This window comes from Orcinus orca, chromosome 5 (genome assembly GCF_937001465.1).
Source record: "Orcinus orca chromosome 5, mOrcOrc1.1, whole genome shotgun sequence".
Classification (NCBI taxonomy): Eukaryota; Metazoa; Chordata; class Mammalia; order Artiodactyla; family Delphinidae; genus Orcinus; species Orcinus orca.
The window spans coordinates 4404851-4419970 of record NC_064563.1 but is presented as its reverse complement, the minus strand read 5'-3'; the positions used below and the strand labels follow the sequence as shown (position 1 = coordinate 4419970).

At 37.6% G+C, this 15120-nt stretch overlaps 1 non-coding gene across 1 annotated transcript; it reads right to left on the bottom strand.

The window, feature by feature from the left end:
• Positions 1-2656: 2656 nt before the first annotated feature.
• LOC117202197 (small nucleolar RNA SNORA11) lies at positions 2657-2788 on the bottom strand. Its single transcript, XR_004484399.1, has one exon. It is a non-coding gene; the product is annotated as a small nucleolar RNA SNORA11 (small nucleolar RNA).
• Between the last annotated feature and the right edge of the window lie 12332 nt (positions 2789-15120).

Below are 15120 nucleotides of genomic sequence, written 5' to 3'. Positions count from 1 at the left end.
TACGTATTTAAACATTTGCTGAAGTATGGTAGATAAAAAATTATACTCGCTGATCTTTGTGTTGAGAAACACCAGGCGATAGCTTTTTGAAGTGAATATTATATATTACAGATATACTTAAAGTCCAATTGTGTAAAGTAATTTTCTACAATATATGAGTATTTGCCGGAAATAACATAATCAAGTAAGAAAAAAAAGTCAGGTTTCTGGGGCTTCCCTGGCGGCGCAGTGGTTGAGAGTCCACCTGCTGATGCAGGGGACGTGGGTTCGTGCCCCAGTCCGGGAGGATCCCACATGCCGTGGAGCTGCTGGCCCCGTGAGCCATGGCCGCTGAGCCTGTGCTCCGCAACGGGAGAGGCCACAACAGTGAGAGGCCCACGTACCGCAAAAAAAAAAAAAAAAAAAAGTCAGGTTTCTTATACAGATGGGGCCAGGTCTGTAAGATTTTACTGTAGGTGTGATTCCTGACTGTGAGGCCATAGTGCCCTTGAAAACATCAACGGATGCGGCACCCTTCAAAGGGACACCTTGTCTGAAACATTAGCTTCTCTGTCTTCTCAGAGTGTTTAATAGGATATTTTTAACACGCACACAAAAACAACACATTTCTAGAAAATGGAAAATGACCTTAAATTCTTCCTCTACTCTGTAAATAGCATAGACAGTTGAAGGAGTTACTTGGAATCTCTCAAGTCAGAAATTGAATTATTGTCCTTCTTGGAGGAAAAGTAATGAAACATCATAAGGAAAAATCTTGGGTGAAGTTCTTCTTCGTAATGATAGAGAGTAACTTGCAAGGTTGAATTATTCTATCACAGATTTAAAAAAAAAAATTCAGCTCTATCCAGTAGCTACTCATATATGTACAAATCAAACTCTATGATGAACATACAGCTTGTGATGAAGAAAGTGACTCTGAATTTAGACATTTTACAACATAGAATGAAGATATTGCGTTAGTTTTTTAAAAAAATTAATCATCAGCTTTTTTTTTTGACTGAAAAAGGCCTTTGAGAGTATTCCCTTAAGGAAATAAAGAGACTCACAAGGGATCCAGAGACTTTTTTTGTCCATTTTATGACCTAAGTGGCTTGAACTTTCACCAAGGAGGTATATAGTAAAATTTCTACCGGAAGTAGCCTGAACATATACCACCAAACTCTATAAAATCAATTTAATTTTATCTAAATTGACAATCAAGATACGAGTCAATGACACAGGTAGAAAAAACAATTTAGACAAGGGACCTGTTTGGGTTGGTAGCAGGGTCTTGAGAGTACAGATGGAAGTATTTCAAGAGTAGGAGTAAAACTTTAATACTAAAAGTGACACGTAGCATTAATATTGGTAGATTTGGATTTTTCCCTGCATACAGAAATGATTTAATTCACAATATCTTCTATGAAATTGACACATAACTCTTTTCACTCTTTTCAAGGAATTTGTTCAGAAATTGAGAATATCTGTAATGAATGAAAATATCTATGATGAATGCACTTATGCCCCGTAGTATAGCTATCTAAAGAAGGAACAATAAAATTTACTGATGACAGCTTCAGCCTTCTCTAAATTATTCATTTTTAAAAATTCAAAGTCAAGAAGATTAAAAAAGAGAAAAACAGTGAAAGAAATTAAACAGAATTTTTGTTTGACGGTCATTGGAGACCAGTGATTGGAAGCACTTGGTGCAGTGTGTCCTACAGAGGACTTTTACAATTTTATTTATTTTTTGGTTGTTTTTTAAAGCTCTTCACCCTTTCAATGCTGCTTAAGGAAACACAAATGTCAAACTGCTGTTGAAGTACTTTCCTAACTGGAGGAAGAAGTTTGAAAAGAAAGTTGCATTTTTTATTTTGAGGTTAATTTGTGCTTTTATTAGCCAGTATAACTTAACTACAGTGGCCTGCAAACTTTTTTGATCTAAAAAATACACTTTATATCACAGTACAACAAACACACACATATATAACATGTATACATATATAAAAATGAAACGAAAGTTTTGCGAATAACTTCTACCCTGAGTGTTAATTTTTTTTGAGTTTTTTTTTTTTTTTTTTTACGCAGTTTCAGGTTTATAACAAAATTGACAGGAAGATACAGAAATTCCCTATATACCCCCTCCCCTCACATGCATACCCATTATCAACAGAGTGGTACCTTTTTTTTTTTTTTTTTAAACCAAGGATGAACTGCATTGACACATAATCACCAAAGTTCGCAGTTCACCTTAGGGCTCACTTTAGTGAAGTGAATCCTGTTGCACATTCTATGGGTTTGGACAGAAGTAGGATGACATACATCCGTCACTATAATGTCATGCAAAGTATTTTCACTGCTCATAAAAACTTCTGTCCTCTGTGTATTCATCTCCCCTCACCCCCCAAACGCTTGGTAGCCACTGATCTTTTTGTTGTCTCCATAATTTTGCCTTTTCCAAATTGGCATATACAATCTATTTTTCTTTTTCTTTTTCTTTTCCTTGAAAAGAGAGGTTTGAAGCCTTTATGTCTATAAGACCACCCATGGCCTACCCACGCATGGACCGGACAGGCTCTAGGTGGCAAACTCCCCCACTGAATACTGTAGTTTTCCTTCCAATATTGAGCCCTGTCCCACTGGTCCTGCCCAGCAGCCACGTGGAAGTTCAGGGGACACATGTCGGGTATTTGTTCATAGGAAGGCCACAAATTTTGTGCCCCTTATCACAATGAACCCAGATTCCTGTCTGGTGTGTTGTAAACAGAACAGCCATATTTCTTCAGGCCCCCTGCTCTGAGCACACCCCAGAGAGTTGCATTTTTTTTTTTGTTTTTTTGTTTTTTTGTTTTTTTTGTTTTTGCGGTAGGCGGGCCTCTCACTGCTGTGGCCTCTCCCGTCGCGGAGCACAGGCTCCGGACGCGCAGGCCCAGCGGCCATGGCCCACGGGCCCAGCCGCTCCGCGGCATGCGGGATCCTCCCGGACCGGGGCACGAACCCGTGTCCCCTGCATCGGCAGGCGGACTCTCAACCACTGCGCCACCAGGGAAGCCCAGAGAGTTGCATTTTTAATGGACTATATTAAATCTTATTTCAAATTTTAGGAAAGAATCCTCTCATTGTTCTTCTAGGGTCTGAATTTTTTTTTTTTTTTTTTTTTTCCCCCTGACAGCGGAAGGTGATTCTGGAGGAAAATACGGTTTAGGAGCAGAGTGTGAGGAATCTCTGATTTATTAGTGTACTATGTGTTAGTTAACATTTCCTACTTAGCATTTCTAATTCAGGAAACAAATGGCCCCTCAGAGGACTGAAAAGTTTAGCGAAGATTCTTTTTACAGTTTTGTGGGCAGGGTTAAGGAAAACAAAAAAGAGATGGGGAGGATCGAGATCCTAGGAAGAGCTGGAAGACTGTACTTCCAAGTGATGCAGGAAGCTGTCAGTGAACACAGAGGCAAGAGCTGTGAAGTGGTTCCACCAGAAAGGAGCTGCAGTGCGGAGATGAGACCTGCTTTCCCCGCTCCGCGACTGCTGGCTCCTACTCGGATGGATGAGGGGCTGGAAGCAGAGCTGGGAGATTGGGGGACAAGAGGGAGAGAGAAGCCACAGTGATTACCTCTGCCTCTTTCAGGCTGCAGTTCCCCTTGGCGCCCCTGGTCCCAGCTGCTGCCTGGTGATACGCCCCTTCCCCACTCAGCAGTGAGAGTGGGTTCTTTCTGATGCTGGTGTCTGAGTTGCTCACTGTACTATCTTGCTGTTCAGCTCTTCCGTCACTTTTGAAACTAATCCACCACTTTCATTTTCTCCATTTGAAAAGCTAAAAATCGTTTATCTCCCCGTTTGATCCTGATACATACTTTACATTTTTAATTGCTATTTTGAGCCATGTCATATTTTTCCTTATATTGTCTGTAGTCTATACATTCTTGTCTATAGTCTATATCTTATCATCTATTTGGTATTGCTGGTGTAGAGGAATGAGTTTTTAATCTAATTTTTAAATGTTTTATACAATTTTTAAACGTTACTTTCCCTTTACAGTTATTACAAAACGTTGGCTATGTTCCCCGTGTTGTACAACATCATTATAGCCTATCTTACACCCAACAGTTTGTACCTCCCCCTCACCCCCCTTTGTTGCCCCTTCCCCCTGGTAACACTAGTTTGTTCTCTGTATCTGTGAATCTGCTTCTTTTTTGTTATATTCACTAGTTTGTGGAATTTTTTTAGATTCCACATACAAGTGACATCATACAGTGTTTATCTTTCTCTGTCTCTTATTTCACTTAGCATAATGCCCTCTAAGTCCATCCATGTTGCTGCAAATGACATTATTTTGTTTTTTTTTATGGCTGAGTAAGTATTCCACTGTATACATGTACCACATCTTCTTTATCCATTCCTCTGTTGATGGACAGTTAGGTTGTTTCCATGTCTTGGCTGCTGTAAATAGTGCTGCTGTGAACACTGGGAATGCATGTATCTTTTTCAGTTAGTGTTTTTGTTTCTTTCAGATGTATACCCAGGAGTGGGATTGCTGGATCCTATGGTAGCTCTATTTTTAGTTTTCTGAGACACCTCCATACTGTTGTCCACAGTGGCTGCACCAGTTTACATTCCCACCAACAGTGCACAAGGCTTAGAGGAATAACTGTATTTCTACCAATCTGGCTGTACTCTGTCATTAATTTAAAGGTTTATTGATTCTTCTGTGTGTTCAATGGAAATAATCATGTCTGGGAAATAATGCTTACACCTCTTATTTCTTTTGCTTTGCATATACCATTGGACGAGACTTTAAGTCCTATGTTTGATGGTCATGGTGGCAGCATTCTTTTCCGGATTACAGTCTTTATTGGAATGTGTCTATGGTTTTTCCATTTTGGTATATTGTTTGTTACTGTTTTTTTAGATATACAGATATTTATAAATTTAGGAAGCTTCACTCTATTTCTAGTTTTCCGGGTGTTTTAATAAAAAAATAATGATAAACATTTACCATTACTTTTTCGGCATCTATTGAAGTAATCATACCGTTTTCCTTCTTTAATTCCTTACTATGGTATGTTGCACTGATAGATTTCCTGATATCAAAACTTTCTTGCATTACTGGGATAAACCCTACTTATTCATGACTTTTTAAAAAAACAATATTGTTGATGACATTAGCTAGAAGGTTTTGTTCTGTCATCTATTTAATTAACTTTGGATCCATGTTCATAAGTGAATGGGATATTTAATTTTCTTGTCAGCATGCTACCTTATTAATGTTTTCAAAATAACAGCTTTTGATTTTATTAATCTTCATGATTGTTTCCGTGTTTTTTATTTCTTTAATTATTTTACTTGTTTTTATTATTGCCTTCCTTCTAGTTTCATTGGATTTTCTTTATTGCTCTTTTCCCAACTTCCTTCACTGTTAATTTTAAAAAATATTTTCTGCTTTCTGCTGTATTCATTTAACAGCTATAAATTTCCTACTGCATATCACTTTAGCCCTGACCTAAAATTTTTGATAAAATGTTTACATAGTTTTCCACCTCTTAGTGATTTTAGACTTCCCTTATGATTTTTTTCCTTTGGTGGAGGGGCTAGTTAGTGGCAAGTTATTTAGTTTCTATACATATGCAGCTTTTAAATTTATTGTTTTGTTATTGTTCTCCAATTTCTTCCTAATGTTCAGATAATATAATAGATTTGGTATTAATTTTTTAAATTTAATTTTTTTCTAGCTTTAATGAGGTATTATTGACAAATAAAAATTGTGTATACTTAGCTGTACAATGTGATTTTTAAAGGTGTCCAACATGATGATTTAATATATGTATATACTGTGAAATGATTACTACAATCAAGTTAATTGACACATCCATGAACTCACATAGTTACCATTTTTTGTTGTTGTTGTTGAAGTATAATTAACCTAAAACACTACGTTAGTTTCAGGTGTAAAATACAGTGATTCAGTATTTCTATCCATTACAAAATGATCACCATGATATGCCTGGTTACCATCTGTCACCAAAGTTATTACAATGCTATTGACTATATTCCCCATGCTATATGTTTCATTCCTGTGACTCATTTATTTTGTAACTGGGAGTGTGTACCTCTTAATCTCTCTCACCTATTTCACTCATCCCCTCCATGTCCTGATATTAATTTTTTTAAATTTATTGAGGTTTTCATTGTGTTGCTCTACATAATTAATTTTTGTGAGTGTTCTCTATTACAAGAAATCTGTTTTCTCTCTTTCTTGGGTGTCAACTTTCATATAGATCTATACATTGGTTTTGATAGCTATTTTCCCCCTATTTTTGCTACATTTAATTTATTTGGTTCTGAGAGAAACATGTTGAAATCTTCAATTCCAATTGTTGATGTATCTATTTTTCACTTTCTTTCACTCAGTTATTCCTCTACATTTTTTGAGTCTATATTCTTAGGTGCATATGTTCATGCTTTTCCATTTTCTAGCATATATTTTTGCTCTTTATCTTTTATGCCTTGATCTTTATTTTGTCTGATATTAACATTGCTACTTAGGCTTTCATTTGATTTGCATTCTACTTTATTAATCTTGATGTCATAAAGGTACTGTCCTATATTGGTTCTAAAAGTTTTGAAATTTTGCCTTTTATGTATAAATCATTAATCCACCTGGAATTGATTTTTATACATGGTGTGAGATAGGGATCTAACTTCACCTTTTCTCCACAGAGTCAACCATCTATTTTTTCCCCACTGATCTGAAATGTCAGCTCTGTTAAATGACAAGTTTCCACATACATGTTGTACTGGTTCTGGGATCCCTATGCAGTTCTATTTGTCTATCTTTGCACCAAATACATTGGTCTTACTTATTAGTTTTATACCGAGTCTTAATATCATGTACAGCAAGTCTTCCTAAGAGTTTTTTTTCCTCCTGAGTGTTCTTTGTGAGTACCTTGGTCCTTTGTTCTGCCATATAAGTTTTAGAAAAAGCTTGTTGAGCTACAGAAAATCTTGTTGTTTCTTTTCTGGAATGCCTCAAACTAGCATCTTGACAATATCACATCTTCTACTCATGAACACGACTGTTTTCCTTATGTGTTGTGGTACTCTTTAATGTTATTTGCTAAATTTTCATAATTCTTTGCATACCAGGGATCACTTAGGGCACTGAGCTGGAGTCTGTTCTTGCCATCACTGCCCAATTCGTTGTAGGGCTAAAGTGATAAACACACGACGAGATGACTCCCTCTGTATAGCGCGCCTTAGTCACCTTGAGCTGCCAGAACAAAATGCCATAGACTGTGTGGCTTAAACAACAAAAACTTATTTTCTTACAGTTTTGGGGAGGCTACAAGTCCAAGATAGAGGGGCCAGCTGATTGGATTTCTGGTTAAAGCTCTCTTCCTGGCTTGCACACAGCTGCCTTCTCACTGTGTCCTCACATGGTGGGGAGGGAGAGAAGGGGAGGGAGTGAGGGATGGAGGGGGAAGGGAAGAGAGAGAAAGCTCTCCAGTGTCTCTTCTTATAAGGACACTAATCCTTTGGGATCACAGCTCCACTCTTATGACCTCATTTCAACTGAATTACCTCCATAAAAGCCCTGTCTTCAAAATTAATCACAGTGGAGGCTGGGGCTTCAACATATGAATTTGGGGGAACACAATTCAGTCCACAGCCTACCAGGCTCTCCCTCCTGTACTCTTTGTTTCTTAGGACTAGAGGTAAAAGGCACCGCCCAGCTACAACCCTCCCCCAGCTGAACACCTTCCTAGTCCCCAGTCCTACCATGTTCTGGCAGCTACAGTTTCAGTACGGTTGTAAAAAATCAAAAGTTCTTCCTTTGGAAACCCTGAAAGGCAGAATCATGTAGGACAGTGCTGCTCATTTTCCTTATTGCACCAGGTCCAGCTGGGGAAAGTGGAAAAGGGATGAAGTATTTACTCCGTTCTTTCCACCCTTTTAAGCAGGAAGGGATGCTCTACCCCATGGGGCAAAGCATCAGTTGCTCACACTCTGGTTTTTCTCCATCCAGTTCCGTAGCTTTATAGTTAGGAACTCCTTCCAGACGCTGGCCTTCAATCAGCTGTATTCATTTTCATCATGGTTGTAAGCTTTTCTAACTTCGAAGATAGTTAGTTGGAAGGCAAAGAGGCTAGCTCAACACCCTTTTAAATGGAAATGCCCAACTTTACCAGTTGTCACATGAAGTAAATTTATGTTGTTTGGTCACCAAAAAATAAAAACAAAACACCCAGGATACTGGGTGTTGAAATAGGAATTTTTATGAGTGTTTAAATAAGATCCATATTTTCAGCCATAGCTATTTTTCCTTTTTTTGTGGGCATGTTATCAATACCACAGGCCAAATAAATGAAGAGAATCCTGTCAGAATCACGTATGATATTGAAATGGGTGTTTTTCAAGATTTTACTGTTTTTCTTTATTTATCCCGAGAGTATAGTATCAGTAGTTCGGTTAAACGCTTTCCTGAGGGTGAACTCTTTTGTGGTTTTGATCAACAGAAATTCTTTTTCAACTATATATGATATTATGTGTTGGTAATCTAATACAAAATTAATATTTCCATAGTTTCCAGTGTTGATAATAAATAATGCATACAAATATGTTTTATCTTTCATATTTTGAGGACTGAGATAGGGTTTTTCTAAACTGAAAAAAAATCCATCTTTTTAGGGGCCAAAGTTTATCTTGATAAATTCTTGCAGCGAGGGAGGACTTGCCTTACTGTAATGATGCATAGTACAGCATTTTAAGAACAAAAACTTAGCAGTCAGGCACTTCTATTTAACTTTGAGTGAATAATTAAAGACTTCTAAATGTTAGCGTTCTAAGACATAAACTGTAAATTATAATAATACCTACCTGATAGCACTCTTTTGACACGTACAAGACTTATTTAGCATAGTGCTTGCCGTAAATGGACATCCCTTAAAAGTTGGCTATTGTTAAGTATTACTGCCTTGTGAATTATACCAAAGATTCAATGAAGTTTTCTACTTATATGTCTTCTAAAACAGTATTTTCCAAACCAAATGATACTACATACTAAGAAGCTTTCTACACACTGGATCCGTAAGTAAGAAAAAAAAAAAACGAAACGTAACTAGTTTTGATGAAGGATGTCTTGGAGGGGACTTAGAAAATCATAAAATCTCCTTGCTCCTTGAAATCTTAGAGGATGATGGCCAATCACATTGCGATCATGTTATTTTTCCTGTATTGAGAATGAAAGTTCATACAGCTTTTGGAAACAAGGCAATCAATAGCCATTTCTTAGTATTTCCATCCTAAACCAATTAGGAATACCCAATATAATCTCTTGTTAGAGATCAGTCGGAATTTTGTCCTTCTGGGAATTTCAAAGATCTAGTTCTCATCTCAAACATCTGGTTTTGACCTCAAATGACAAAATGGAAGAATTATTCCAATAAAGATATCTGCTCTCCTGTGCTAATCCAAAGAACAACACACATCAGCTTGTTAGTATGTAGTATCATTTGGTTCGGAAGATACTGTGTTAGAAGACATCAGTCTGATGTTTTTCTTCTGCATGGGTCTCCTGACTGGAGAAGCAATGGTAGATGCACCAGGTTAGACCCACACATGAGGGCACTTTGTGCTGTGAAAGAAAGATGGATAAAGGCTTCTGGTGGCAATGTTTCCTCTCTTCTACTGCCCTGCCTGTAGGTACCTGCACCCAGACCTTTCCATCAGAAGTTGGTTTAATGATCCTCAGTGGCCCTTTGATTATGCCTCATAGGGATATTCCCTCTACTCAAGGGGTTTATTAAATTATTCTTATCACTGACCACACACACTATTTTTCTGGTTAGCTGTTGCTGTATAACAAACGACCTCAAAACTTAAAACAATGACCATTTTATTTTTTCATGATTTTTGTGAATCAGGAATTTAGGCAGGATTGGGTGGGTTGATTCTTTTTTTGTTTTCTTAATATTTACTTATTTATTTGGCTGTGTCGGATCCTAGTCGCAGCACACGGGATTTTCGTTGAGGCATGTGGGATCTTTTGTTGAGGCACACAACTAGGGCTTCTCTCTAGTTGTGGTGTGCGGGCTCATTAGTTGTGGCGCGAGGGCTTAGTTGGCCTGCAGCATGTGGGATCCTAGTTCCCCAACCAGGGATCGAACCCTTGTCCCCTGCATTGGGAGGTGGATTCTTTACCACTGGACCACCAGGGAAGTCCCTGGGTGGGCTGATTCTTGACTGGAGTCCCTTGGTGGCATTCAGCTAGTAGCTCGTCTGTTCTAGAGGGTCCAAGACATGCCAGCTGCCTTAACAGCTGGTGTAAAGCCCCTCTATGGGGTCTCTACAGTTGGGTAGATGGACTTTTTACATAGTTGATGACTTCCCTAGAATGAATGTTCCGAGAGAAGAAGATGGAAAGAGGAAAACTTCTTCTGACCAGGTCCCTGAAGTCACCCAGGATTATTTCCACCTCTTTCTATTAGTAAAAAGTGAGTCACAGACCCAGCCCAGATCTAAAGAGAGGGTGGATGAATACACAAGATCATGAATGCTGAGGACATGGTTCATTGGGTGGCTGTCATTAAAGACTAGTCTCTCTGAGAGGAGTATGGATAAAAACAATTCTTTCAATACTGATATAATTCCAGCGATGGTTTTGTAAGCCTTTATCATTGGCACCTTGGAAACCACCTGGCTGTCCTTCTCCTTATTCAGGCTCTGTTCATGCCAGTAACCTGTACTAGTTGCTGCAGGGTATGCTGATAGTCTTCTCGGTGGGAATTTGGTTAACCTGAGTTTAAGAGCCTGATTGCCATGTGTGACTGATCAAAGAATCTAAGTTTGCAATACTGAAGCTCAGATCACCTGCTCTACTCCCAGTCCCATGAAAATCTAGCTGGAATTCTCAGCTAGCCCAGTTCTTTACCATAGAACTCTGACGCCATGTTTAATATATAACATTGCTCCAGTTTTATACATCACTGTAATTCACATCTTAAATAATTGTTGCACAGCATCTGGAGATACTTCTGTCATTGCTATTTATTATTGAAATACTCTTCTTCCTGTTCTCTCTGCTTCTGTCCTTCCTCCTACAGTTTAATCTGCTAGAAATCAATATAGTTGCTTATAGTAATCTCTCATGATCCTTTGTATTTCTGCAGTGTCTGTTGTTACTTATCCTTTTTCATTTGTAATTCTATTGATCTGAGTCTTCTCCCTTTTTTTCTTGATGAGTCTGGCTAATGATTTGTCAATTTTGTTTATCTTCTCAAAGAACCAGCTTTTAGTTTTATTGATCTTTGCTATTGTTTCCTTCATTTCTTTTTCATTTATTTCTGATCTGATCTTTATGATTTCTTTCCTTCTGCTAACTTTGGGGTTTTTTTGGTTCTTCTTTCTCTAATTGCTTTAGGTGTTAAGGTTAGATTGTTTATTTGAGATGTTTCTTGTTTCTTGAGGTAGGATTGTATTGCTATAAACTTCCCTCTTAGAACTGCTTTTGCTGCATCCCATAGGTTTTGGGTCATCGTGTTTTCACTGTCATTTGTTTCAAGGTATGTTTTGATTTCCTCTTTGAGAAATCAAGTGATCTTTTAAAAATCCTGCAGATCATGACAGTTCTCCACTTGGAGACCTTCAGTGGCTGCTCTTCTTATTTAAGCAAAATCCAAAGTTCTTACAGTGATTTATGAGGCCATATGTCATCTACACCCCTTTTTTCTCCTTGTTCTTATATATTTGTTCATCCATCCATTCATTCAGCAAATATTCACTTAGTACCTCCTATATGTTAGACACTGTCTCATGTGCAGAGAGTATAGCAGTGACCAAAGTGGAGAAAAATACCTGTCCTTGTGAAGTTCCCCCCTCACTCACTCTTCTCCATACACATGGCTGTCCTTGCTGTTCTGGAACATTCCAAGCACCGTCCCATCTCTGAGCCTTTGTGTTTGTTATTCTCTCTGCTTGGGAATGTTCTTCTCCTAAACATCCACATAGCTTGCTCCTTCACTTCATTTATGTTCTAATATCACATCCACAGAGTCTATGTCTTGACTATTCTATAGAAAATAGTGGCTATCCCCATACCATATTATTTTCCCCCTGTTATTAATACTTATCACCATATGACAAACTATCTGTTTGATTCCTTGCTTTTTATGCGGCTCTTTCCACTAAAATGCAAGGTCTATAAGGACAGAGCTCAACTGTGTTGTAACTCTGTCTGAATCATAGTAAGCAGTCAATAAGTGCTTGTTGAATAAATTTTGGGATTCAGTAATGTGAATTCTGTTAACAAAAACCCAAATAGCTCCTCAATAATTACACGTCTCCTGCTTGTCTGTATTTTTAATTTATCTAGACCGTTTAGCTACAGATTAGATTGCATTTGGTGATTTGAATTCCTTCTCTCAAGGTTAAATATTTAACTACAGTAGCATAAAGAAAGAGGCAGCAGAAGCCCTACTCTGTGGTTTTACAGAACAGTTTAAAGCCTCATTTGTATTTCATTAAGAGAAAATATATGGAAGAAGGATCTTGATTCATCATCCTTAGATTATCCGTATTTTCATATTCATGCGTCATGCTCACTCCCAATTTATTCTGTTAGGCAGTGAAGCAGCAAATGTTGGTTTACTTTAATTAAAAAGCTACTCAAGTTAAACCAACACCAGTTAAAGTTCCATTACATGAAATGGACCATTATACATCATGTAGTAACTACAATGATACAGATACAATGGAGAACTGAACAGCATTTAAAAAAAAAATGTCACTGGAGATTCTTAAATTGATTGACTCAGCCACAAAATACCACTTATTTGTCATTCAGAGAATTTAGATAATGCCTTGGTAGGCCATGCTGCCTACGTAGACAGATTTATTTCAATCTTTTCTACCCTTAACTTTTAAGTTACATAAGATTTTGAGCTATTTTAACAATATTAACTCAAAAAAAGGAAAAAAGTTATAATGGATGCTGAGTTCTGGTAGGTCTGAAGCAATATTAAGTAAATTATAATTATTATTCATGAATGAAATATTAATATCATTGATAATTTCACACAGGATGCAGCAAATCAAGGCTGCAGGACAAATCTGCCTACCACTTATTTTTGTTCAGCCTGAGAGCTAAGAATGGTTTTTATATTTTTAAATGGCTGGAAAAAAATCAAATGGAGAGCATTTCATGACATGTGAACATTATATGAAATTCAAATTTCAGTGTCCATATATAAAGTTTCACTGGGACACAGTCCCAACTGTTTGTTTCCATATTGTCTGCTTTCTCGTAAAGTTGAGTAGTTTCAAGAGGGATAATTTGGCCCCCAAAGCCTAACCTATGAACTATCCGGACTTTTTCAGAAAAACTTTGCAGCCTCTGATTTAGTACACTGATTGCCCCAGATTTTCTCAGTAGACCACGTGCATCAGAATTAAGAAAAACAAAGTACAGATTTGGCATCTCTCCCTTGGACGGTCCTGCTCAGTGGCCGTGGAGCAGTTTCAGGTTCTTTCGGGGAGTCCATAGCATTGGGGTGGGGACTCCCTGACTCACTTCACGTGTCCTTCTAGTAAGGGCAGTGTGGGATTATTTCCTTGTTCATTCTGTGCATTATTGCACATAACATTTTCAGAAGGCAGACTCTCTCGTTAGTCTTGACAGCACACATTTTCCTCAGGGTTTATTTGGTTTACATCTTTAGAACATTTTTAGTTATATGCTTGTGTTAATATGGTAATTTAAATAAGGTAATATAATTTAAAGAGACAAAAATCCATAAAGTGATATCGTAGATTAAACTACTCACCATGGAAAACAGATTAAGTATCAATATTCATAAGCAAAACTAGTTTCCCATTAATTTAGATTTGAAGTGAAGATGGTTCTCTATTATGAATTATGCCTGGAGAAAAAAGGGGATTCGGTTCATATGTTGAATAAAACATGGATATCTGTATTGCAGTGCATTACACAGAAGCAAAGATATTAATCTATCACTCTATATCAAGTCTAGGTAAGGGGTTTTGATCTGAATCCTTTAAAACAAAATTAGTAATGCTCTAGGAACCTGGAAACCCTTACAGACTGGGCTTTCTTTCAGCCTCTCATTTTGGCTCTATTTAATATCGCTGTAACGCATCTATCCCACAAAGATAGTTATACTTTATAATGTTGTTATTTTATTCAGAGATTCTTTATCAGAAGGCTTACTTTTAAGGTAAAAATGTTTTCTTGATGATGGTGCATATAAATAATAAATAAATATTAACTCAATATGATTTGTATGACTTTTTAAATAAAGGGGGAGAAAGCGAACACTAACTCTGCTCTTGCCATCTTGTTCTAAAACAGAGCTAGAAGAATATTCATTTCAGCTCTGTAGTTTTTTTTTTTTAAGGTTCAATTCCCTTTGGCCATTCTTTATTATTTAATTATTTATTTATTCTTATTTTCGGCTGTGTCGGGTCTTAGTTACGGCACGCGGGATCTTCACTGTGGCATGCAGGATCTTTTTGTTGCAGCACACGGGCTTTTCGTTGCAACGTGTGGTCTTCTCTCTAGTTGTGGCACGCGGGCTTCTCTCTAGCTGTGGTGTGTGGGTTTTCTCTCTCGTTGTGGCGCGGGGACCCCAGAGCATGTGGGCTCTGTAGTTTGCGTCATGTGAGCTGTCTAGTTGAGGCACGCGGGCTCCGTAGTTGGGGCGTGTGGGATTAGTTGCCCCGCGGCATGTGGGATCTTAGTTCCCCAACCAGGGTTGGAACCCACGTCTTCTGCACTGGTAGGTGGATTCTTTACCACTGGACCACAAGGGAAGTCCCTGTTTTGTTTTTAGATAAACTTTTTTTCTAATTAAAAATTTCATTGAGATAATTGTAGATTCACATGCAGCATTAGGAAATTATACAATGAGCCCATGCACTATTTAGTAGTTTCCTTTACTGGAGATATTTTGCAAAGCTCAATTAAATATCACAGTATGGATATTGATATAGCTATGGCCTACCTGCCTGATTCATATTCTCCTAGTTGTACTTGGATCCTTCATGTGTGTGTTTAGTTCTATACAATTTTATCACATACATAAAGTCACTCCTGATCTTTTATTATTGTTTATTTTTTTTTTTAACATT